This window comes from Maniola jurtina, chromosome 1, assembly GCF_905333055.1.
Source record: "Maniola jurtina chromosome 1, ilManJurt1.1, whole genome shotgun sequence".
NCBI lineage: Eukaryota > Metazoa > Arthropoda > Insecta > Lepidoptera > Nymphalidae > Maniola > Maniola jurtina.
Window position 1 is genome coordinate 2,069,300 of NC_060029.1, and position 27,039 is coordinate 2,096,338.

Genomic DNA, 27,039 nt, shown 5'->3' on the forward strand with positions numbered 1-27,039 from the left:
GCCGAGGGTCATCTTTCATTAGCCAAACTCTAAAGTGGTCGGTAAAGTGTCAACTCTGGTAACGGGTCGCCATTTTTAAACACGCTCGTTGATGTCTAAGGGTGCATAAACCCCACGCAAATACATAGTGTAACCAGAACGGTAGCAAAAACTTAGCGTTATTATTATACCTTAACACAATCCAATGCCAAGAACCATAATAAATAAATTGCCTTATTTGTAGTTTTAGTGATTTAGTATTTTTCAAACCCGCAATGTATAGCGTGCAAAATTCGAGTCAACACCCCACCTAAGAAGCGGCATCGACTCCGAGTGGCCTATTACGCAACGTTCGTTGACCTCTAGCGTCCGTCAGATGTTTTGTTTGCAATATGTCGTAAACATTTAAAAATACAGGATTTTTACTTTTACGTTTTTTGTGGTATCTTATCAGTAATCATCAGTATTACTACCTGACTTCGTTTTCGCTAGTATTCTGGTTACAGCTCTGTATACTCGTACCTACTTAGTACACATAAACAAACGAATTTATCTTCACTTTTTAAAATAGAATTGTTGGAGTTTTGCTTATCAGCAGTTTTATAATATCTTTGGGTACAGTCTGCAATTTTAAAGTTCAAAGAAAACATAAATATGATTTTATAGATATTTTTGGCTAACATAAATCTGAGCATATCTTTTTAGTTTTAACAAAAATATTTTGTGTATCTACTACAAAATAATTTACGTTCTAGGGTTAACGAAAAAATACCGCAGGATATTTTTCGGCGCTTTCCATTAACCCGTCGCCGGCCGACATAAATAAACCGTCCATAATAAAATGCCGAGGCCGCAGTTTTAATCACGTTGATTTATTTTTACTGTATTTCAAAAAAAATGACAACCCTGATGATATATAGTGAAAGTTTTCAATTGGTAAACTTGCAGTTTTTCATATTATATCCATACTAATTAATATCCATATTTACTTATTATTACTTATATGCATAATTACTTATATTAAATATAATACTTACCTAAATGTGAAAAACCGTCTATCTGTCTGCTAGCGTTCCACAGTCCATCAGCTTAAACCTATTCAGACAAAATTTGACAAAATTTAGATCTCACCTGACGGTTAGTGATGATGCAGTCTAAGGTGGTAACGAGCTAACTTGGAAGGAGTATGGCAGTTTTAAAAAACCATGATATTGATTTCTACAGGGCATCGTACCAAAACGCAAAATCGTTCCTCACTCCAGACAAAACAGTCTCTACTTATAGAGATAGCTTTCATCAAATTTTTTTTTGTCCCGCAAATTCAATTATTTTTGTCCCGCAAAATCAAAGAATTATCAATTCGAATGGGATTTATAAAAAATCTTAAATCACTTAGAAGAAATCGCGGAAATCATCTATTTGATACAAAGATGGCTTGCATCCCGGAAACTGATATAAGCTACTTCGTATCCCGGATAATTGAAGATTCCCCTCGGGATTCAAAAAAAACTAAAATCCATGCAAATAATTTTTAAATGTTTATTTCATGTTCATAACATTTTCATTTCAGACTTGAGTATACCAAAGAAATTATTTCCCGAAATCTTAAGTTAGTAATCCAAGACAATATACCTACCAAAAAATATTCCGAAACTTAATTAATCCAGCAAAACCTTGAAGAAGATATCTAATACCTAATTAGTCGGCAAAAAAGGTATTATAATATTTTCAGGCCTAAAAGTTTACCTATCAACAAAAGTTCCTTAAAATACACAGCGAAATAATTGGTCAAGTTGAAGTCAAAACAGGCATAAGGGTTCCGTACGCTGTAGACATGCTAGTAAAGCGGAATTTACACCAGGAAGTTAGTGGCACGAAACTAATACATTAATTTCGTTATCAAATGCATATGTAATTCCGTAATTTAAATTCCGCTTAAAATGTTTTAATTAATAATAATTTAATTAATAGTTGTTTTTGTATAGCTGTTTAAGTAGCTTTAGAAGTTTCCGAATAACATTATATGGTGTGAATACAGACAAACCTAAGAAAATTATAATAAGTATTCATAAATTAATTATTTTCAGCAGAAATGGCTGAAAACGGCAAGCGGCGCAAGCACGCCTCTCTTATCGAGAGTTACATTTTTGTTCCATTTTCCCTGGGACCCTGGGGTCATGAAGTGTAAAAAAAAAAAATATTACGGTACATTTTTTGTGAAACGGATCAGCCTGGCTTTCCAGCGCGGAAATGCAGCCAGTATTTTTGGCACCATTCCATGCGGGCATGATTTGTATAGTAATAAGATAAGGCTAGCCTTAAATTTTATTGTAATATTTTCTATGAATAAGATACTTCAATAAAATAGAAATTTAAAAATGTAAAATAAAAAAAATAAGCATTCCTTGTTTTACTACGGGATCCTAAAAAATCGTTTAATAACCGCCAACCAGCGAGCGAATATAAACATAATTCACGGATAAAATTTTAGGAAAAAATTAACACGGGGATTTTTGGAGCTTTTCATTAACCCGACGTCGGCCCGGCATAAATACACCGCACGTAATAAAACGCCGAGCCGGCAAATTTAATCACGTTTGGGGGTTATGGCATATTGCTTTGTTTCTTGTCTAACTCATCCGCGTACCGGTAAGCGCAGTGTGAGACGACCTCCAGCCCGCTGGACCGATGACCTGAAGAAGGTGGTGGATGAGGAAGGCGGAGGACCGTGTTTGGTGGCGCACTCTTGGAAAGGTCTATGTCCAGCAGTGGACGCATACAGGTTGATGGAATGGAATGGAAGAAACACACCCGGCTTAGCTCAAGGAAAAACTGGCTGACTGACATATCGTACAGCTCGAACAGCTGTCTAGAAATTTGACATTTTGCATGTAATTTGTCTCCACTCAACCTTTAACTTAGTTTTATTACCTACGTGCGGTGTTAATATACCGCAATCCAACGCTGCGATTTTGCCATAACGACGAACGAGGCCTTGCGACTCCAACCTCTATCGGTTTTTTGAACTATGTTGTACCTGTATGTAACAGGTACAGTACAGGTACAACCTGTATGTACCTGGCCATTGCACTTGCAGAACATGTGCAACGCCTGAAATAAAGTAAATACTTGTCTTTTTTATTCAAATAAACTTTTACAAGAACTTTTGAATCGTCAAAGGCAACTACCACTACTGGTATTGCCTTTCCTACCGAGAAAAACCGTCGGTTGCTCTTTTCAAATATTTGATTCATAATAACGATATGATCTAATCTAATATTGTAAAGAAGTAAAGTTTGTAAGTTTGTTTGTAAGGGGTTATCTCTGGAATCTGGGTTTTTTTAGTAGAAAGCTACATTATTCCTGAGTAACAAATCTATAGAAATTTTAATAAGCTACTCGTGCGAAGCCGTATTGCATGAAATTAAAAAATATACCTAATCTCAATGTCAATATTTCGAAAGCGTTAATCCTCATTAAACATTCAAGTGAGTCGCACATTATGTTTGCGCGGCGCTCACAAAACATACACCACTTAACACTCGGAAAGTCGACGATCGGGAGGGTACGGAATAATTTCCAAATCTACAATGTCAAAACAAAAGGGTCCGGTCGGGAATAATAACGGAAAAGGCCCATTTCCTATTAAGGGACGGGCAAATTTTGAGTGGACCAATTTGCATGTTAACACGGAGTACACAATAATTGAATCGGGTTTCGGATACCTATAATTTTCGACTCGACTCAGGCATTAGATATATGTTAAAAATGTTAACACAATAATATTTTGTGTATCATGATTTGTGATATTATTGGTTTTTTGTAGGTTTGCAATGTAGGTATGTATGAGCTCTTGCCGATTTAAGAATCTATCTTTAAAATGGGAAAATTTCTTTATTGTGTTCCTATGGAATGCCCTTTCGACTTCTGCTTTCCTTGCTAGGTATAATATTGGTACCTTCAAAAGAAGTATGAATCTATATAGATTCGCCTATTGTACTCGTATACGCGTTCTAGGCAGGCGCACTCTGCCTTTTTTTTTTATAACTGTTTTATCTGTTGCTATTTACAGTGCAACAACCTTAAAAACTATCACTTATAATATTAATATTGTAATATACTTAATCTAAACTTAAACCAATTTTTTTTTTTTTTAAGTTCCCGGCTCTTTATCCTCTATCGTTGCATACTGCGTTGCGTTGCGTCGTTGCGCGCTCTGCCTTAGGCTGCATCATCTCCTACTGTTTGGTATTATTGCCGTCAAGCGCAAGCCTATAAACGTACTTCGTAAGCGTGTTAATGTAAACAATCCAGCCTCTAGGCTTGGCTACACTGTGAGCAGTGGCGTGCACAGGGCTCGGTCTAGGGTAGGTATTAGTAATTAGGGAGGTACCTAGAAGGCAGGTCATTGAGAGATAAGCATTGAGCTATTTCAATCAGGGTAAGCAGTGCTTTTATGCTTCTATGACCTGCATGCCACTGACTGTGAGTCTGTTTTCCGCACTCCTGTAGCACACTCGAACGTGCGTGCGGCAACACCCTAGGTGTGTTAAAATTGTCACTACGAGCATGTGGACAAGCATGCCTGGGGTGTGAAACGTATAACGACACTGCAGTGCGGCCACAGCAACCCCGACCAGGTGTCCAGGTGACCAGGTGTGATAAAAAAATTGATTTCTAATACATGACGTTCTGCTGTTTCTATTGATGTTACAGTAGAACTATATATACAGACCTTTAAAAGCAAAAACCCCATTTTCCAAAGTACAATGTTGATCGTGTAAGTAGCCGGCCGTCGTCCGTGCAGCGTGGAACAATAAATCATTGCGCAGCTTGCGCCAGAACTGCTTAACTTGAGGCAATTTGTTGTAAGATGTGAGAACTTTTCTTCCCAATAGATCCCATATTTCATGAAAGAGTGTACGCATGCCATACGAAATCATACTTTTTTCAAACGTCTTCTTACACATTTTTAACCCCCGACCCAAAAAGAGGGGTGTTATAAGTTTGACGTGTGTGTCTGTGTATCTGTCTGTGGCATCGTAGCGTCTAAACGAATGAACCAATTTTAATTTAGTTTTTTTTGTTTGAAAGGTGGCTTGATCGAGAGTGTTCTTAGCTATAATTCAAGAAAATCGGTTCAGCCGTTTGAAAGTTATCAGCTATTTTCTAGTTACTGTAACCTTCACTTGTCGGGGGTGTTATAAATTTTTAATTTACACTTGTACCTATATGATTTAACTTTCTAACACTGTAAGAGAATCTATAAGTTTACTAATCACCTGCCTGCCTGAATGTTCGCCATATTCCCATTACACACAAACACACAGGCTGTACAATCATAAGTTACTTTAATGACAAGGTTGCGTGGAAGCAAGTGGCTGAATTTCCAGTGGCCTACAGATGGTTTATTTATAGTGTATTGTTACATGTTGGACCTAACTTTTCATGATTTGAAAAGAGCAATTGCTGAGTTTCTTGCCTGCTATTCTAAGTAGAATCTGTATTCCGAACTGGTCGCGATGGTAGATCTCTAGCTGTGACATTAGTCCTGCTTGAAATAAAACAATTATGGTCTATTTTTTAATCCCGGAGACAAAAATGACGTTTCGTGTGTTGTTTGTTTTTTACGACTCTTTAATTAGACTTTATTAAGAGGGGTCTCTTCGTTACTCGCTCCATACAAACGTAGTTCCAATTTCATTTGTATATTATATCTGGAAAACCACAGGCATAGATATTAATCTAATATCTATGCCTATTAGATTAATATCTATGCCTGTGGTTTTCCAGATTTCTGTTAAAATATTCGGTTTCAAAGTTACGCGGTCTTGAAAATTCACATACAAATATTTGAGCTCCTGTAATTTTGAAACTTCATATTTTTTAGAAAAATCTAAAACACCACAGGCACAGATATGAGTTTCTAGAATATGTCTGCAAAATTTCATGGACTTTGGTTGCTTAATATTCAAATGAAATTGGAACTACGATTGTATGGAGTAAGTGACGGAGAGAGTCCTGTTGATAATTGTCATTTTTGATTTTCAATGTGTCAAAAATCGACTATGCCCATTTGTTCAGGTTGTTTTCCGCTCACTGTACTTAATTAGTTTAAATTTCGAACCGTGGTCAAAGATTCATAATTAGCAGTCAATCCTGAAAAATCATTCAACCTGCATTCCACTGATATCGGACCCCTATTTGCAACAGACTGTCCCCATAAACAATCTTTATCTTATTATACAGCAAGCAATTTAATGATTTCAATTATAATAAGGCCCTCGCGTAATAAATTAAGCGATAAAATAAAGCGACTGTTAAGCGAAATAGCTCTCGTAAATTTTAACAAAGCGCTCTGTAGCGCCTCCGATGCAAAAAAATCCTATCTTTTACGCTCGGTTCATTTAATGGAGAAACAATGAGATCATGGTTAGGTCACAGATTAAGTGGGGATTTAATTACGGTACTTCGGGGCGTTAGGCTGGGTCCGCACTCCGCACGCAGACACTGATGCTCGACAAAACAACTTCATAGTTCACAAGTGTAAATTAAAAATTTAAAACACCCCCGACAAGTGAAGGTAACTAGAAGCTAGAAAACAAACTAACTAACTAGAAAACTAGAACGTAACTAGAAAAGAGCTAATAATTTTCAAACGGCTGAACCGATTTTCTTGGATTATAGCTAAGAACGATCTATAAAAGCCACCTTTCAAACAAAAAATCTAAATTAAAATCGGTTCATTAGTTTAGGAGCTACGATGTCACAGACAGATACACAGATACACACGTCAAACTTATAACACCCCTCTTCTTTTTTTTAAAGAATATTAGCCATGTTAATCATGACTAATACTCCCCTTTCCCCTCCAATTAAGCGTAAAGCTTGTGCCAGGAGTGGGTACGACAATAGTGCAACGGGTGGGATTTGAACCGCCGACCTTTCGTAATTGAGTCCGCTCCTCAACCGTTGAGCTATTGAGGCTCTAGCTATTTTGGGTCGGGGGTTAAAATATATAAATACCTATACACTTTTTGATTATCAGTTGTTGGATTTAGGTCGTCAAATAGGTATAGGTATGTTTTTGCATGGATAACACCTATTCCAGAAGTTGCACCACAACAATATTATAAAAATGGAAATATGTAATTTATGATTCCATATTTCCAGTGTTTCCATTCCAGCCCCGTCCAGTCCCCGCGGCGTTATATCACAGCGTGGTATCACTCATTAGCATTTAAATTAATTTTAATACTACGAGTCTTGGTGCCTCATCGGTTTGTGTTTCATTTTCCAAAACCGCACTAGTCAAACTTTTATTAAGTACCTACCTTTTGCGATTATCATCATAGTAATAGAGTTAGGTTTGATTTAATCAGCGGATTTAATAGAATTAGTTAATAAAATCATTATGTTAAATGGTATAGAAGTTTTTATTGACGTTGTGGCTAAAATATCTACCTAGGAGTCGTACTATTTAAAGAACAATCTAGGTAATACTTACATGAAATAACAAGTGTAAATTAAAAATTTATAACACCCCCGACAAGTGAAGGTTACAGTAACTAGAAAAGAGCTGATAACTTTCAAACGGCAGAACCGATTTTCTTGGATTATAGCTAAGAACACTCGATCAAGCCACCTTTCAAACAAAAGAAACTAAATTAGAATCGGTTCATTAGTTTACGAGCTACGATGCCACAGACATATATTTCAAAACTTAACGCAAAATGTTAGTTGTTTCAACCAATTACCATACGTAATTCCAACTCATTTGCAAGTCACTAGCACTCTGACCTGGAAGTATCTTTATCTGCAACAAGACACTCAATTAAGCCACTGAATTAACAAGATGGTGGATAATAAAGCGAAACTGCAATCTCGCTTATGGGGCGAGTTGATTAACAAGTGTAAATTAAAAATTTATAACACCCCCGACGATCCAAAGTATTTGAGTTTTCCAAAACATCATTTTCAAATAAATAATTATGAATTTAGGCAACGTCCATCTTGACAGCTTGACATTTGTCTATTGACATAATATTATGAACCTAACGGTTATCTAACCTTCTTTTCTACAAGAAAACTAGAAAAGAGCTGATAACTCTTAAACGGCTGAACCAATTTTTTTAGATTATAGCTAAGAACACTCTCGATCAAGCCACCTTTCAAACAAAAAAAACTAAATTAAAATCGGTTCATTCGTTTAGGCGCTACGATGCCACAGACAGATACACAGATACACAGATACACAGACACACAGATACACACGTCAAACTTATAACACCCCTCTTTTTGGGTCGGGGGTTAAAAACAGGATTTATTGTCCACACCTCCATCTAGGTAATACTTTAAATATTGCATACTAATAAAACTTAAAATTTAATATAAAAAAGGAGTACTTAAGTTAATGTAATAAGTAAGTACCTAGGTATATAGGTAAGTATAATATGTTACATATACCTACATCCAAAGTACAGACTCTTAAAACTAGGTCACTTGGTGCAAATTAATACTTATCCGTATACTAATATTATGAATGCGAAAGTGTGTCTGTCTGTCTGTCTGTTAGCTTTTCACGGCCTCTCTGACTGTAGATAACTTGCATCCTAGACATTGGATATAAGTTCGTTTTCCAGAAAATCAAAAAGTTCCCACAGGATACTTTTTGTCCCGAAAAATCAAAGAGTTTCCACGGAATTTTTAAAAGCCTAAATTAACGCGGTTGAAATAGATATATAAAAATAAAACTTAAGCTTTTGTGTTTGTTTGTTAATTCGTTATATTATATGCGTTCGGGCATCAATGGTGCTGCCATTTTACAAATAAACGGTGCTTTGTAAACCATTAATAAGTATAGGTTGTTACTGCTATACTCACGTACGAGTATTTAGTCGATGTGCCTGAATAATTCCTTATAATAGAAATCCCTCACGATAGTTTAAATTTAAACGTTAAAACATTATTTAAACCATTTTCCTATTATGTATTGACTATTACGTCACTCGTGTTCGCTGCCAATATCGTCAATATTTCGTATATAACGTTTCTGTTAAATTATATGCTATACTATACATACACTCCAATGCGTCTTCAAGCCAAACCTAATTTTGGTTCGCGATTTTGCCATTTCCTCCTTGCCAGACGCTTATTGCGACAGCCTCGCACCCCTTGCATTTGAAACCCTATTTCTGTAGCTGTAAAGTTGCAAATTGAACGTGTTTCGTTAAAACTTAATTTTGTAAAGATTTGAACAAATAGTCGTATAACAGACGACATCCGAATGAGGTTAACAAACTGGAATAGTGTTTGTCGTGTTTTAGAGAGGATTCAATTTAGAGAAAATAATAATAATATATAGTGTGTTATGTTATGTTATGTCTTAACAATACCTTTAAGAATGGTTAATGGAGTCCGTGAATATACGGAACGGATATAAAAAACTCGGAACGAACTCGGATATTGCTTACGCACTAATCCGATCTCTGATCCAAGCTATTCAGTGGACATCATTGGCATATCCGAGGTATTCTCACGGATGACTGAGAGAACTCGGATGACAGAAATCGGAGCTAGTACATAAGCTACCATACATAGTTATATGACTACTTCGGAGCAATGCGCGAGCATTGCTGGAGCGAGCTGCAGGTCAAACCCACGCTCTTTTTAACCCCCGATCCAAAAAGAGGGGTGTTATAAGTTTGACGTGTGTATCTGTATGTGGCATCGTAGCTCCTAAACCAATAAACCGATTTTAATTTAGTATTTTTGTTTGAAAGGTGGCTTGATCGAGAATGTTCTTAACTAGAAAATCGGTTCAGTCTTTTAAAAGTTACCAGTTCTTTTCTATAGTTACTGTAACTTTCACTTGTCGGGGGTGTTATAAATTTTTAATTTACACTTGCATCATTTACCTAGTCTTCTATTGTATAATAAGCTTTTCTCGGGAGCAATAGTTATAAGCATTTATAATATTTGTATGGATGGATTTTAATGTAACATAGATGCACCCATAGATATATATTATTTGATGCAACATAGATGGTTTCCAAATTATATCTAGAGTTTATAGTGTTCGTGATCTCGTATATTAGTCTGTCGTTGAACCTAGTTGTAGGACTTCAACAAAGGGTTCCAAGGTAATTGTATATTATTTACGCCAGCGCATTTCACCGGTCGGTCGTAGTATGACCCTTGATCATAGCTTGTCTGTTTGCTTTAGTATCTAGCCTACAGGGAGGGGTCATTTTAATCTGTGGTTTATGCTAAGGTTCAGTTTCTATTATTATTTCTTCAATATAGAAAACAAAGCTCAAAAATTGTGAAATTCAGTTTTTTTTCATGATCATTTGTTCTATTTTTTTTGATAAAAATGTGTACAAGGTATTCATTACGATTTGACATAATCACTGTTTCTTAAACAAAACAAAAATTGAAACTTATATGTTGTCTTAGTTATTTTTTAACTAATTGTGAATATTTTGTTATTTGAAATTATATTCAAATCCATTTTTAGTTAATTGTTTATTTGCTTAAAATGATGTATTTAGCTCTAACTTTGATTAGGTCATCACAAACCGAAAGTGTTAATTGATAAGGATAACTAATAACATGTATTTTAAGATTCACTGCAAACTAATAGTAACTTAGTTTTATAAGGTCTCAACAATAAAATAAAATAAAACGCAATTATATAAAACTAAAGGTCATGCGTTGAATAGCTAAAACTAGAACCACAAATTATTCCGCACAATCAAAGCTCAGTCTGGCTCTTCAAAAATGGTTAAATTCGCATGTAAACCTAGCTTTACAATACCCAATACGCGAACTTATTTCCCAAACGGTATATTGCAATTCAAAATAAGCATCCGATAAGCAAGAACCATTAAGAAAGTCACGTAATCGACTCAATAATACCGTCGGTCTGTTCGTAAATATTCAATGAGCGCATCGTGACCTTTGATTGTTGAGCCCTGCGCCTGCGCCGTGCAGCGGTACAATGGAAGCAGAAAGTAGCCGGGCCAGAGGTGCGCAACAATTATTGTGTGGCGCGAGTCATAAGCGATAAGAGATTACCAACATTCGTACTGCCCTTACATAGGTCCTGCGCTGTGCAGCGGTACAATGGAAGCGGAAAGTAGCCGGGCCAGAGGTGCGCAACAATTATTGTGTGTGCGCAACAAATATTGCTAGTCATAAGCGATAGAGGATTACCTTCAGTACCATACTTGTTTTCTACGTCATTGTGTAGTGTCAAAATAGGTACAAAAAGTCATATAATAACTAAATATTCAGGCTCACAGAATCCAAGTTATAATCTTTATCGCTGGCTTTGTCAGCATCAATTTAGATTTTTGAATCCCGTGGGAACTGTTTGGTTTTCCGGGATAATGAGCTCATTGACTAATTGCACGATAGAAAATATTTTATCGTTCGCTTATGCCTCGGGCCACGCACTGTACATATGCCAAAATAACCATTTAGCAGTTGCAGCGAACCTGCCCATTACCGCACGCTGTAGCCATTGTTCTCGCTAAAATAATAACCCCGTAAAAAGAATAAAGTCAGTTTGTATGAATTTTGATATATGGCTACTTAAAGCATTCTAGAAATTTCAATTTTCATTTTTTTACGCTCCCAAATTACAGTTAAATAAAAAATAAACTTACTTTTACCGTCGTAGACGTCGTTTACCTAGATTTTAATGAAAAATCATTTTATTTGTCCTCGAGCGCTTATGCCTTGGGCCACCGCGCACCCTACAGGCCAAGATAACCATTTAGCAGTTGCAGCGAACCTGCCTATTACCGCGCGCTGTAGCCATTGTTCTCGCTAAAATAATAACCCGGTAAAAATTACACTCCTACCTCCGTGCGCCGCTAGCGAAGTACGAATAAACATCACAATACATAGTCCAATGTTGTATAGAAGCAGGCGTTACTTTGCGAAAGTCCATGATATACAATGGACCAAAAGCATCTGCTAAACCAGATGCAACGCGGAAATGCAGCCAGTATTCTTGGCACCATTCCACGCGGGCATGATTTGTATAGTAATTAGACTAGCTGATACCCGCGATTTCGTTCGCGTGGATGTAGGTTTTTAAATTCCCGTGGGAACTCTTTGGTTTTCCGGGATAAAAAGTAGCCTATGTGCTAATCTAGGGTATAATCTATCTCCATTCTTTTCAGCCCAATCCGTTCAGTAGTTTTTGCGTGAAGGAGTAACAAACATACACACACACACACACACACACACACACACACACACACATACAAACTTTCTCCTTTATAATATTAGTGTGATTTTCATTAAAAACCAGACTAATTTGAATGGTGTAACATGCAGCATGCGACATATCGCATACGCTCCCACCGCTAAACATGCAGGAAAAGCCAGCGACCAAGCAAGTAATAAGTACGCACCACCACACGCAGCACCACACGAATCCCAAAACCACTCGACGCACGTTTCGCTTCAGAATGATGTAGACCTTAAAATTCACAATGCAAAGTAAGGCAAGTAAGCGTGGTTTTGGTATTCGTGTGATGCTGCGTGTCGTGATGAGTGCTGCTTGCTAGGTGGCTGGCTTTTCCTGCATGTCTAGTAGTGGGAGGGCGGGCGGTGCATATCGCATGCTACATGGTGCATACAGATTTGTCTCGTTTAGCGGATTATTGCAAATTAAGCTTTTGGTTCCTTATGTGCATAGTTCGAGTATTTATACCGACGAAGTACCTACATTTTTTGAATGCCAAAGCCCAATCAAAAAGTTTCGAGATATCATCTCGACCAAAGCTCCTAAGTGCTTGAAGACTATTAAGTCTTCAAGCGTTGTCAGTGATGACATATTATGGATTTGAGACATGGCCGCTAGCCTATCATGGGCCTTAAAAGAAAGCTCAGTTATTCAGCGGGCGAGTCATAGACTATAGAACTATGCTTTGAGTCTCTGTATGTGATGAAATGAATGTGATCATCAGAAATGATGAGATCCATAGGAGAACCAAAGCAACAGACATAGCTCGACATATATTTTATTTCATTTTATTCAAATACTTAACACTTGATGGCAATCTCATCTGGTGCTAAGTGGTAATTACAGTCTAACGTGGAAGCGGGCGAACCTGGAAGGGGTATGGCAGTTTTATCAAACCCATACCCCTTAGGGTTCTACAGGGTATCGTACTGGAATGCTAAATCGCTTGGCCGCACGGCTTAACCAGTAGGATAGTAACTGGCCACGGCCAAAGCCTCCCACCAGACTAGACCAGAGAAATTAAAAATTCTAAGCCCCTGCCAGGAATCGAACCCGGGACCTCCCACTAATAAGACCACAGCGCTTACCACTGCGCCCTCTCCGTCACTCGTTTCATACAATCGTAGTTCCAATTCCATATGAATATTAAGCAACCAAAGTTCATGAAATTTTGCAGACATATTCTAGAAACTAATATCTGTGTCTGTGGTGTTTTAGATTTTTCTAAAAATATGTAGTTTTAAAATTACAGGGGCTCAAAGATTTGTATGAAAATTTTAAGACCGTGTAACTTTGAAACCGAATAATTTAACAGAAATCTGGAAAACCACAGACACAGATATTAGTTTCTAGAATGTGTCTGCAAAATTTCATGAACTTTGGTTGCTTAATATTCAAATGAAATTGGAACTACGATTGTATGAAACGAGTGATGGAGAGAGCCCTTTAAAGGTTGCGAAGCTGAAGCGTTTCACCTTCATTAATAGCTTTGGGGTACTCCAGGGTTACTTCTCTTAAGTGTTACCTTATACACATGACCTTATAACGTAATGATACCCATGCACAGTAAAGCTCAGATAATTATGTACCTAAAATTTTACATTTCCAGATCTGTAATTTTTCTGCGGTAGGTAATATTATGCAAACTGCAAAATATACCTACTTACGCAAAAGCGGTGATTGCTGAGAGTGAAATTTTTTTGATGTTCCGGGATAAAAACTAGCCTATGTGCTTATCTAGGATATTATCTATCTTCAATCCTCAGCCAAATCTATCAGAAGTTTTGCGTGAAGGAGTAACAAGCATACACACACACATACACACAAACTACCGCCTTGATAATATTAGCTAGAGGATGCCCGCGACTTCGTCCGCGTGGATTTAGGTTTTTAAAGATCCCGTGGGGACTGTTTGATTTTCCGGGATAAAAAGCCTATATCAATTACAGGGACGCAAGCTACCTCGGTACCAAATTTCATACAAATTGGTTAAGCGGATGGGTTTTTGGGAATTCCGTGGGAATTCTTTGATTTGAATGGATAAAAAGTAGCCTATGTTCGCCCCGGGATATAAGTTAAGTCTGTGCAAATTTCGTCAGAATCGGTTAAACTGTTGGGCCGTGAAAAGGTAGCTGATAGACAGACAGACACACTTTCGCATTTATAATTTTAGTATGGATGTGAAGTGTGATAGAAATTGGATTTCTATTTAAATAGAACAAGATTAGGAGCCACAATTTGCATAGCTAGGCTCTAAGCACAGTCCAACACGTCTGAGCTAACAACATAATACCAAAGCAATGCAAGCACAGGGAAACAATCCACGAAGTTGCAACTCGCAACTCGCAACTATCTTGCAACTTGCAACTGAATGCAATCCGGAATCGAATACACTATCCCGATGCCCCGTAACTTGCTAAACAATTTATTAGTTTGTTCTAGTAGGTTCTACTTTGAGTGCAATCCTATACGATCTAGTGAGTATACATTTTTATACGACTGCCCATAAAAAGGAATGTAATGCTTTCAAGGTTTATGAGTTTTTTTTTTTTTAAGAATATTAGCCATGCTAATCATGTCTAATACTCCCCTTTCCCCTACAATTAAGCGTAAAGCTTGTGCCAGGAGTGGGTACGACCATAGTGCAACGGGTGTGGTTCGAACTGCCGACCTTTCGGAATTCAGTCCGCTCCTCTATCGTTGAGCTATCGAGGCTCGTTAGTACCTATGTTTTTTTTTATTCAGATACAAGTTACCCCTTGAGTAAATCTCAACCTGGTGGTAAGTGATGATACAGTTTAAGATGGAAGCGAACTAACCTGGAAGGGATATGACAGTTTTCATTAAACCCGTACTCCTTTGGATTCTACACGGCCTCGTACTGGAACACTATATCGCACGGCTTTGCCGGCAGGGTGGCAACTAGCCACGGCCGAAGCCTCCGACCAGACCAGACCAGTGTTTATAGCTTAAAAATACCTAGCGATAAACGAGCGAGCAAAAAATCAGGTGGGTAACTTGATGTTAAGTGATTACCGCCGCCCATGAACATTTGCAGAACCAAAGGTACTTTACTTACACTAACAGTTAAAATCCCTAAAAAGTCGAAGGAAAAAGGAAATATTGCAGGTATAAGAATGTATTTGGGACATGAATTCCGAAAATTCAGATCGCAGCGTAGGTGCGGCGTGTGTTACACAGTCGGGTTGCTAGTCAGGCGTTAAGATGAGAGATTACCCCGCGCGGTGTCGTATTTCATTTGGTGGGATTTATGGACGCGGATACGCCGTGACTCGTGTGACGAGTGCTTAAGTTATGTTTACCGGGACATAATATACGGTAACTTAGTTTTGGTATTACATGAACAACTTTATTTTACTGCAAGCTTTAAGCTACGGCCACACTCGCGTGTCAATTTCAAAATTCATTCACCTGGCCTCTCTCGTGGTGAGATGCAGTTAGAGGAAAAGGGTGATATTACTTCGTCTGTGTTGGTGTTAGCTAGCGGGCGTGCTCTGCCTTTTTGGAGTGTTTTTTTTTTTATTAAAACTGACTGGAAAGCGCTCTAAGGGGGTGCCGTGCGTATGTCGGCGAGCGCCGGCTCAGACGGGGTCCATACTTGTATAGTTTAACTAACTTGTTACAAATAACTACAAGCTTGACATTGGCTAATCTTTGTAAAGCCAGACGAGAGAAAAAAAGGGTGACATGGACGAATAACGTTATTTCCGTCATCTGTGGAAACAGCACTATTTTAAGTTCCACCCGGCAACGAGTTATCGCTTCGATGTAGCGGGCTCTTAAGTAATGTTTACCGGGGATATAATGTATTGTAACTTAGTTTTAGTATTACATAAACATGGTTACCTAATACAACAGCAAGTTTATTTTACTATACCCATAAGTATAACTGCGAAAGTGTAATGTTCCTTGGTTTATGGGTTTGCTCGAATGACCAGCAGCTTCATTGACTAATAATAAAATATTTTTTCGTAGAAAACCTTCAATGAATTAACAAGTGTAAATTAAAAATTTATAACACCCCCGACAAGTGAAGGTTACAGTAACTAGAAAAGAGCTGATAACTTTCAAACGGCTGAACCGATTTTCTTGGATTATAGTAAAGAACACTCTCGATCAAGCCACCTTTCAAAAAAAATAAAAATCGGGTCATTAGTTTAGGAGCTACGATGCCACATATACACAGATACACACGTCAAACTTATAACACCCCTCTTTTTGGGTCGGGGGTTTAAAATAAATGTCTAATGAGCTCGGCGACTATCATTCGACGTTGAACATTGAGTTAGTGAATCACTCCGCTGAGCTCTTAGAGTACTACGTACACCAGAACAATTGAGTTGAAACATTATTGGGCGTTCGATTGAATTCCTTGTTTTGGCTCGTTTGTGGTGTCTGTCGAATTGTTAACAATGCTGCCTTTGTTTCGTCTCGGTAATACTTAATCGATTCGGATATTCGATACTCTCTCGTCCACTCGCTATTGGATATATCATTTCAAAGGCTTCATAGTGAGCTTACCACCCGATTCTAAATTTAGATTCTTTTGAGAAGAACTAAAAAACTCATAAGGTACTAAGTATATCTTAACTCATTGTATGTAAAAATCTGATAAAGTACGGTTCTATAGTCATACTTGTTGTTAAAAACTTGTACAAGTCATTATTTTTTTAACGGTAGTTTTCTCAACAACTGTCTAAATACAAAAAAAAAATCGACTCCGCTTTTCGTGCTCAGGAGCTACCAAGCCTGATATTTTTTTAAATTTAAATATGCCTGTGCAGCGGTTAAAAAAAGCGGTGTTAAAAATTTACGTTTTCCTTTCTTTGTTATCTTTCTAATAGGTTTTTTTCTATAACCTTACTGCTCTTATAAGTATTTTTTTTAAACGGCTGTGACACGGAGGCACAAACAAACGCTCAGACGAATTAATAATAATTAGTTATTCTATTTTATATATATTTTTAAACTAGGTAGGTAGGTATTTAAAGAAATATACAAGTATGTAACTAGGTAGTAGGTACGTTCCACAAACACTTTTATGATGCACATCGGATATTGCACGTAAAAGTGTACATTGTATACTGCGTAAACAACTTTTGTTTGCGAACAGAGATTGGCTAGAGGATGCAAGTTTCCGTGCAATCCTAGATTTTCTTATACAGGATGAGTCTTCATAAACAATAAACATTATATGAAATACATCAAACTAGTTCCAATTTTCTATCCTTTCCGAATTATTATCATCTTGACAAGTCATAAGCTTGTTAAAACTCTACCATCGGTTTGGAAAGTAGATTCTACTGAGAAGAATTTCAGCCATGTTAATCATGACTATTAAATATTCTCATTTCCCCTCCAACAAAGCGTAAGGTTTTTAACCCCCGACCAACCGACCCAAAAAGAGGGGTGTTATAAGTTTGACGTGTGTATCTGTGTATCTGTCTGTGGCATCGTAGCTCCTAAACGAATGGACCGATTTTAATTTTTTTTTTTGTTTTAAAGGTGGCTTGATCGAGAGTGTTCTTAGCTATAATCGAAGAAAATCGGTTCTTATAGAGGTTTTTGTGTCGGGGGTTTTTAAATTTTGAGTTATTCCTCTTGAGGTACGGGACCCGAAAAAATTTAAACAAACAGAAAGCAACAAGCAGGAGAATTCTTTCTTATCCAAGAAGCTACACCTATATCATTGTTTAGGCAATTATTGCATACTGTGTGTGTCGTAACTTCCTATATTTTGAGTATCTACCTATCTAATTATGTAATTAAAATCCCTAATCTAAGTATCACTAAAATGAAATTACATCTTAACAAAAGTAATAGATGCATTAACATTTTAATGATACTATCAAAATTTTCTATTACATCGATAAAATCAAATTACATTAAACGCAAATAGCATCGAAACAAATAAACACTTGGATAGAATCAGGCGTTACTTTGCGGAAGTTCATGTTTAGCAAGAAACAGTTAAAAATTATTTTGCTATAATCCGCCAACAGGATAAATCTGTATGGTCAAACATGCAGTTACAAGCTAAGCACCGCTTACCTCCCCAACCAAGCAATAAAGCCAAGTTCCCAAGCAAGCACTGCCACCACCATTCACATGCAACACCACACAAGACTTTTCCACTACTCTCGACGCACGTTTCGCCCCGACACCGGAGCATCCTCAGGAGCTTTGACAATACAGCATTGTAAAGTCAAAATCTCCTGAGGATGCTCCGGTGTCGGGGCGAAACGTGCGTCGAGAGTAGTGGAAAAGTCTTGTGTGGTGTTGCATGTGAATGGTGGTGGCAGTGCTTGCTTGGGAACTTGGCTTTATTGCTTGGTTGGGGAGGTAAGCGGTGCTTAGCTTGTAACTGCATGTTTGACCATACAGATTTATCCTGTTGGCGGATTATAGCAAAATAATTTTTAACTGTTTCTTGCTAAATAAACACTTTCCAAAAAACGTGCACCCCGCGGCCGCGCGGGTCGGGTTGGTTAATTAATTATTTTCTTTATTACAGCTTAATTAAAAGCTAAGAAACGCCGCTTCCCGGCGAGATGTAGATTGGTCGATAGATTACTTTGAGTTAATTTGTTCGAAGCATTGAGTTGCGTTCAATAGAGATACAGTCTTTGTAAAATAGACGTCAAAAAACGGTTCTTCAGGATGAGACTAATGCGTTCAGGAACAAAAAAATATTGTTAAGCTGTGTTTAATATATCGACCAAGCATCTAGCCGCTCCAGACGCTATTATAGCGTCTAAATCAGAAACTCTAGCTTTTCTACGGCTACCATAAAAATCTTCTATTTGGACGCCCCCAAAAGGATGGGCATAGCCTAAGCTTACCCAAGAAGCGATTGCTCAGGTCAAAAAAGCAGATCTGGCAACAGTTTAGAACGTGACAAAAAACTCCTAGTGTGCAATCCCCTCTTCATGTGTCATATTTCCTGCAACGTATTGAACTGTATTCCAAGATAAATGTGAATAAGTATTTTTAGACAAGTGGACTCCAACATATTATGTCCATAAGATCCCATTATTGGTTTCTATCATGCAAGTTGTCAAAAAAAAGTCTGCAGTAAATAAAAGAATTAGGAAAAACTGGTCCTTTTGTGTACCACTTAGGTTGATGCAGTTTTCTGAGACTCTAGAATATGACAGCTCTATGGTTGAAAGTAATTTATTGTTTATAACTGTTCACAAACTCAAAATGAAGTCGTGCGCGGGATAATTGAAATATATTTTTGGGAAACAAACAAGTACAGTTATGGCTTTACTTTGATAGAAAGTTTTGTGATGAAACATTGTGGAAAATTGACACCTGCTTCCTTTATTTTTACTTTATCTTTGGTAATTTTTCTTAATGATTTTATGGGTTTAATAGATGATAAGCCAGCACACTTTTCTCTTGGCTTTGGGATCAAGGACGGATACGGCAGTACTTATTTACTTCTTAAGACGGCATGCATTGGGTGGATATTCCTCACTCAGGAGTCCAATAGATTTGTATTTTTAGAAATAAATTAGAAATTGTACGCAGATAAAGTCGCGGGCAACTACTTGCAATCAAATCAATATAAGCATAAAATCACAGACATTAAATTTTAATTATTATTTGTTTACCTAGATAATTATCTAAGTAAAAAAATCTAGCTAGAAAGATTTTTAAACTTCCTTTTGGGGACAATTTCAATTTCATTATTGGTAATTTCAATTTTGTTTTAATTTTATCAAGTATTTTCATTTTGTTGTTTTTAAATAATTGTACATTTGTATTTAGATTTATGTTTTAAAATGTGTTCAAATTGCCTGAAATAAATTACTTAATATTATAATATATATTATTACAATGACTTAATAAATAACGATTTGCTGTTACATTACTGGACAACATTTTAACTCTCTCCTCTTTATTTACTTGTAATTTTCATACAATAATTCTTAAGCTTAAGAAAATAAACTGAGCATTATAACAAGACGCGAGACGTCTGGTTGTTTATAACCTACAACGATTTCACTGTAAATAATGTTGTCGGTAAAATACATTGCGGACTGACCGTGAAATGCATGTATGAAAGTGTAGCCTACCCTCGTTCACGCGTGTTAACAGGCAGACAGAGTCGCCTGTAGCTATAAAGTTGCATACACACAAATATTTAAAACTCTACTTTTGAAAAAACACACACAAAAAGAATGAGGCAGGTGATTAATAAAATTATAGCTATAGAACTGTGTCGAAGACTGTGATGTTACATTTATACATAGAACTTAAATTTTGAATCAAAATGTTAACTTCAAAATTTTTAGCTGCACTATATGTTAAGACTGAGAAATATTTAACTTACAAAGGGTTTCATATCATTACAATATCTTAAATAATTTGAATTTTAATCAGAATATTAGAGTAGTAAAGAAATAAACATCTAAATCGACACCAATATCTACCACTAGGTAGGTACTTTTAAATTGCGTTAATCGAGTGGTAAAAAGGAATATGTGTAAGCACTGTTATGCATAGGGTTTGTATGTGTAAAGAGTATGCAAATTGCGCACCCCTGTGTCTGGAGGCGTAGTCTGCGAAGAGATGCGCGTCCAATATATTAGGTATATTTTTTTGAGTTTGTCTTATATCTCGTAAGGCGCTGTGACTAACGAACTATTCCTCGCCGAGGTCAAGTTCCGCCAACACATCAGGTGCCAAGGGCTGACTGCAATACTTCGCCGACTGCAAACATGCAAGAATGTCCAAGTTTGGCAGCTGCTGTAGGTCCACTAAGTAGAGCGGTTATTAGCTAATGTATAAGCCCCATTATGCATAGGGTTGTACCTATAAAGTGTATGCAGAGTGCACACCCCTATGTCTGGAGGCGCAGTCTGCAAAGCAATGCGCGTCCGAGCGTGTCGAGCCCGATGCGATATAAAGATTACAGGGTATGTATCAATTTCAGTATTTTTAACCCCTCATACCAAAAAGAGGGGTGTTATAAGTTTGACGCCACAAACAGATACACAATCTGTCTGTGGCATCATAGGCCAAAAACTATTGGGCGTGAAGGAAGGACAAACAAACACACTTTCACATTTATAATATTAGTAGATATATTAATTCATAAAATATATTCGGCTTGATATACGTTCAATGGTGCTTTTATATGATGGCGTTGTGAAGGTACCTACTTTCTTCAGGAGAAATAAAACTTTAGCGGCATCCGCGATTTCGGCCCACTTTCTGATGTTGCTTGCAGGAGTTTTCTTCAACCAAACTCTCCTTTCTTAGCACAACTTTTTCCATCATGCTGATTTGCAGGATTTGTCTATTGTGCCTTCAGCACGTGTCCCAGATATGCAACTTTAGGCAAAAGTTTACATTTTTCGTTGAAATATGACGGGACTTCCACGTTACATAATCGTGTACATAACCATACTAATATAATAAATGTGACAGTGTGTCTATCTGTCTGTCTGCTAGCTTTCACGTCCCAACAATTTAACCGATTTTGATGGGTACAGAGTTAGCTTATATCCCGGGGACGGACATAGGCTACTTATTATCCCGAAAAATCAAACAGTTCCCACGGGATTTTTGAAGGCCCATCCGTTTAACCGATATAGGTATATGAAATTTGGTACAGAGTTAGGTTGCATCCCGGAATCAAAGAATTCCTACGGGATTAAAAAAAACTAAATCCACGTGTTGAAATCGCGGGCGTCATCTAGTCTTAAATTAATAAGTTTTAGTGTCTTTTCAAATGATGATACTCGTATTTTCATGCACAGTTTCTTGCATCCCTTGTTAGTCGCGTCTGACGCACAACCTGCGAGAAAATGTCGTCATGTACAAAGGCATCGCGTCTGACGCACAACCTGCGAGAAAATGTCGTCATGTACAAAGGCATCGCGTCTGACGCACAACCTGCGAGAAAATGTCGTCATGTACAAAGGCATCGCGTCTGACGCACAACCTGCGAGAAAATGTCGTCATGTACAAAGGCATCGCGTCTGACGCACAACCTGCGAGAAAATGTCGTCATGTACAAAGGCACTTGCAGTTTCGTTGTTTAATATTTTAGCCGTTGGTAACAACGTTGTCCTAGTTAAGACGGACAGTGTGATTGCAATAAAGCTAGCAAGGCGCTGTCAGAGCCAGCGGTCCAATGCGAGTGCCATTAGTTTCTCTAGCGTTCCTCTTGTCACTTACAACTGACGAGATTTGGTAGAGATTTTGAGTCAATTTAGTTCAGTTTTGATTTAGTTTAGTTTGTACATCATTCTTTAGTTTAGTTTTTGGTTTATAGTTCTAAGGCGACATGGCCACTATATTATAACTGCATCTGAATACACTTTTTTTTGAGAGTGACTAGTTTTTTTATGGCTTGTATTACTTCATTATTATTGTCATAATTTATTATGTATGTCTAATAAACGAAAAAAAAAACTTTCAGTACAGTAAGATAAAGGAATAATATAAAGGAAATCGCACACATTGGCAAGAACCGCGAGAGGCTCTCAGAGGTCTGCATTTAATTTTGTACGTAGTCGAAATTCCACGGACACGTACAAACCGATTTGCCCCCTCGTTTCAAATTTGAACCACTATGCTAGGATCTGGAACGCTCATTCGGCATCAGTTTCCCCTCAACACCAACATAGGCACCTTCAAGTCAAGAGCAAATAGGTATTTTCTACACAAGTGCGCTCCATTTAAGTCTCTCACTAGAAAACAGATCTGATTGCAGCCAAGCCCTAGTCTGTTTATAAACAGTACTTTGGAGTAGTTTTAAATTATTATCATCTTATGTATAATCTTGTACATGTATATACGCGTCTTTTGTCACACCCGTAGATATGTCTTACGAGCATAAATGCACTTATAAGCTGGTACTTATAGATAGAGAGAAAGAAAGACTCTCTCACTCTCTGTACTGAGTCACACGTATTTTTAGGAGTTAAAAAGTGCATTTTGTTCACCTTTTGAGGTTCTTACGGTTTATCTTGTGGTATACGATCACCTTATTATTGGTATTTATATGAAACATTTAATGGTATAATACAAACCGAAATGTTCACAAACCAGGAACAACCCTGACGCACGCACGACTGACCGCCCCATGCATATCGTTCTCATCCCTTGTCGATAGAACTAAGCCCGATATGATTCAAAAAGGAAAAACTGAGTAGGGAAATAGTTATTTTTGTCACAAGGGGCCAAACAGTTTTTTTTCTTGAGGGCGTTTTGAATTTAGAGGGAAGCGAAGGATTCTATTGTAGGACCCCCAGCGCAGCGAAGGATTTTTATTTAGGGCAGTTAGGTTCTAGGTGACATATTATGTTATTTTTCATCAACCTGTGAGAAAAAAACAAAACAACAGAATCAGACAGATTCTGTTCACTACAGAATTGAACAGATTTTAAGCACCTACAATTTGAATAGATATCCATCGAGTTAATTTACTTGGGTCATACATAAAAACATTTTAATTAGTCTAGGTGCCTTTAGTAAGTTTGGTTTCGGGCAAACTTTAATTGATTTATTTACTTAAGTATTTAATTATTTTCATATTGACTAGGCTAATGAATATTTACTCTTTTACAAAGAGTAAAATCCTTTCAAATTATTTTCCGAAAAACATTCCCAAAAAAATTCGATCGTTGAATAAATTTTATAAATGAAAGTCAAAAATTAAGAGAGCGAACTGCGCTTTGTTGATTCGGACTCCAATTTAATTTTGTACACTTTGTCTGCTGAATACCTAATAGATGATACCGAAGAGTAAGGTTCTTAACTAGAAGTGAATACAATCTTATATACCTATCTAAGAATAGAAATAGGAAGGTTTTTTTTCAAATAAAACGTTTACAAGTAGGTACTTTTCAATCGACAAATGCATCTACCATTGGTTCGCAATACAAGGTCCTCCTGAGAAGAACCAGCAAGAAACTAGGCGGTTGCTCTTTTCAAAGATTTACAATATTACTGAACTAAATAAAATAAAACAAAAATAAATAAAATATTATGCCATGTAAAAAAGGTGAAAAAACCGGCTAAGTGCGACTCAGACTTGCCCACCGAGGGTTCCGTACTCGGGTAATTTTTCTGACATTTTGCACGATAAAACAAAAACTATTATGCGTAAAAATAAATAAAAATCTGTTTTAGAATATACAGGTAAATCCCTTTCATATGATACCCAATTTGGCATAGTTATCTTACTTTAAAAAATGATACTCATTTTAATTTTTTTTTAATGATTTTACTATATGCTATAAGACCTACCTAACTGCCAAATTCCAGGATTCTATCGTGATCGTGTCGGTATTAAGCCCTCGAGGTTCCACTCTTTGATTACACTTTCCATTATAATATTTTATTGTAATTTTTATATGTAGGTTCATAATTATTTAAGGTGTGTAAGTTAATTTACTATGGCCTACCGGTAAAAAGTGAAACAATATATTTTTTTAATAATCCGCGTTCTGATCTTCTCTGCCAGTCTCTTCCAGTATCTATCTAATTCACGAAATCGAATCTAAGAAAGATCTCGGGCAAATTTGATTTGCTGATTCAGTTTGCACTTTAATTCTTATGATTGGTGAATCCTAATCGACTATGGCACAAAGATGGGTTCCGTTAGAATAACGACGATTTTATTATTTTAACCTTCCTTTGTGAAAGAGTTTCGGGTTAATCATATCTGTTTATCAAAATATATAAAAGGAAAAGCTGACTGACTGACTAGATCAGTCAGTCAAGATCAACGCACAGCTCCAAGTACTGGTCGGATCGGGATAAAATTCGGGATGCAGATAGCTATTATGACGTAGTCAACCGCTAAAAAACATCGATGTATATTGTATATGGATTAGCCTTTCCCATACAATTCCGTCCGCAAAAATACGCTTGAATCTTACGTCATCGTTATTGACAAAGTCAATAGATTTTTGCAAATTCTATTGACTTTTTGAGTGCGTTTTTTATCTTCGAAGGACCCATCCATATACATCGATGCCAAAAAAGGATTTTTGAAAATTCGACCTCTAACCCCTTAGGGGTCGAATAGGAGTTTGAAATTTGTGTAGTCCACGCGGACGAAGTCGCGAGAATAAGCTAAGCTAGTTCTTATTATTTCTTAGAAGATGCCAGCGACTTCTTCCTATGTCGATTTTTTAAAATCCCGTTGGAACTCTTTGACTTTCCGGCATAAAAATTCGCATTCATAGCTTTCTTTACATAGTTAAGTACCTAATATAGTGTAAATTTACACAAGGGTATTAAAAATGGCACCAATTTTTCACAGATTTGAATCGGCTAGCGTTACGAATTAAACTCGTTAATCGCTTTAGGCGTTACTCTACAGCGCTGTAATGAATCATTCCGGACCCGTCCGAAGGGGAGATGTGGACGATACGCGCGTATTAACATAACCAAGCAGTCAGTCATGCGTACTTATCTGGAGCCGTAGAATGGTATAGGTACCTATATATTACGCTCAAAGATCGGAAACCCTCATTGCGTTGTAGTAATCGCAGGAAGGTTACACAGCGAAATCCATCCGTTTTTGCCGGTCTGGTCTGCTGGGACGCTTCAACCGTGGCTAGTCACCAGTCACCACCCTACTGGCAAAGGCGTGCCGCCAAGCGGTACGATGCCGTGTAGAAACCAATGGGGTATGGGTTTATTGAAACACATAGTCAACTTTTTTAGGTTAGTCCACTTTCATCTTAGACTGCATCATCACTTACCACCAGGTGAGATTGCAGTTAAGGGCTAACCTATATCTGAATAAAAAAAGATTGAAAACGCTCATTGCGTCGTGGCAATCGCAGAAAGTTCACACAGCGAAATCCCTCGTAGCTTTAGTTAATTATTATCACCACTACATCATTGTTTGACAATCAGAAAGTGTACAATGATACCCAATTTGAATAAATGACTTTGACTTTGACCTTGTTGTTCATGCTATAGCATGTACGACAAGGTCAAAGTCAAAGTCGTATACGACAACGCGTTGTGACAAGGAAGAAAAACCATGACGCCTATGGAACCATACTAGAATACGATGCCCAGTGATTTACTGTATATATTATAGGTCCTATAGTCCTACTTATTAGTTTCGAATTATTCCTTCAGTCATTTTTTAAAGCTTGGTAAACATTAATCGACAAATCTTTAAACCAAGAGCTTGCTCTCCAGTGCTCTACAATACCGTGCCAATGCAGTGGAATAATACCATTGTCTGTGCGCAACGGCCAGGCAAATGGTCGCCATAATTATCGTCATTACATCGAGCAGACGGGACGTTATCGATATCGCCCGTAACTCGCTTCACCTCTCTACTTGTGCAATAGGGCTGTGTGTCATTTTCACCAAGATTTGTTGATTATTATTTACTAAATGATGTTCTTACAAATCCCGCGGGAACTCATTGATTTTATTTTCTATCTATCAACAGAGGTTGATAGATGTATATTTATACGAGCAACCTCTTGGTCTTATACATAGTTTAAATCAAGAGGTTATAGAGCGCGCAATCATATATATTTACCATAGAATATATAATCATGGAATTTGTTATCTATGACCGTTTATTGATAAAATTTGACGGACTTACTAAATCTAGCGTTCTAGCATCGTTCTAGCTACCAAAAGTTCTGATTTGCCATACAAACTTTAATTTACTTTAAACTTTAGTGACCAAGTTTGCCTCCTTAAAAACTTGTATCCCATGCTTTATAGCCTGGTCCGGCCTCTTTTTCACTTCAATTAAAACAACTTAAACCTTA

The 27,039-nt window shown here is 37.2% G+C and overlaps 1 long non-coding RNA gene across 1 annotated transcript; it reads right to left on the reverse strand.

Annotated features, from left to right (window-relative positions):
- Positions 1 to 4,384: 4,384 nt before the first annotated feature.
- Positions 4,385 to 26,689, reverse strand: LOC123866384. The gene is made up of 3 exons (XR_006796177.1): positions 26,679 to 26,689; positions 24,529 to 24,536; positions 4,385 to 4,462 (listed from the first exon to the last, which is right to left on the reverse strand). It is a non-coding gene; the product is annotated as an uncharacterized LOC123866384 (long non-coding RNA).
- Positions 26,690 to 27,039: the final 350 nt, after the last annotated feature.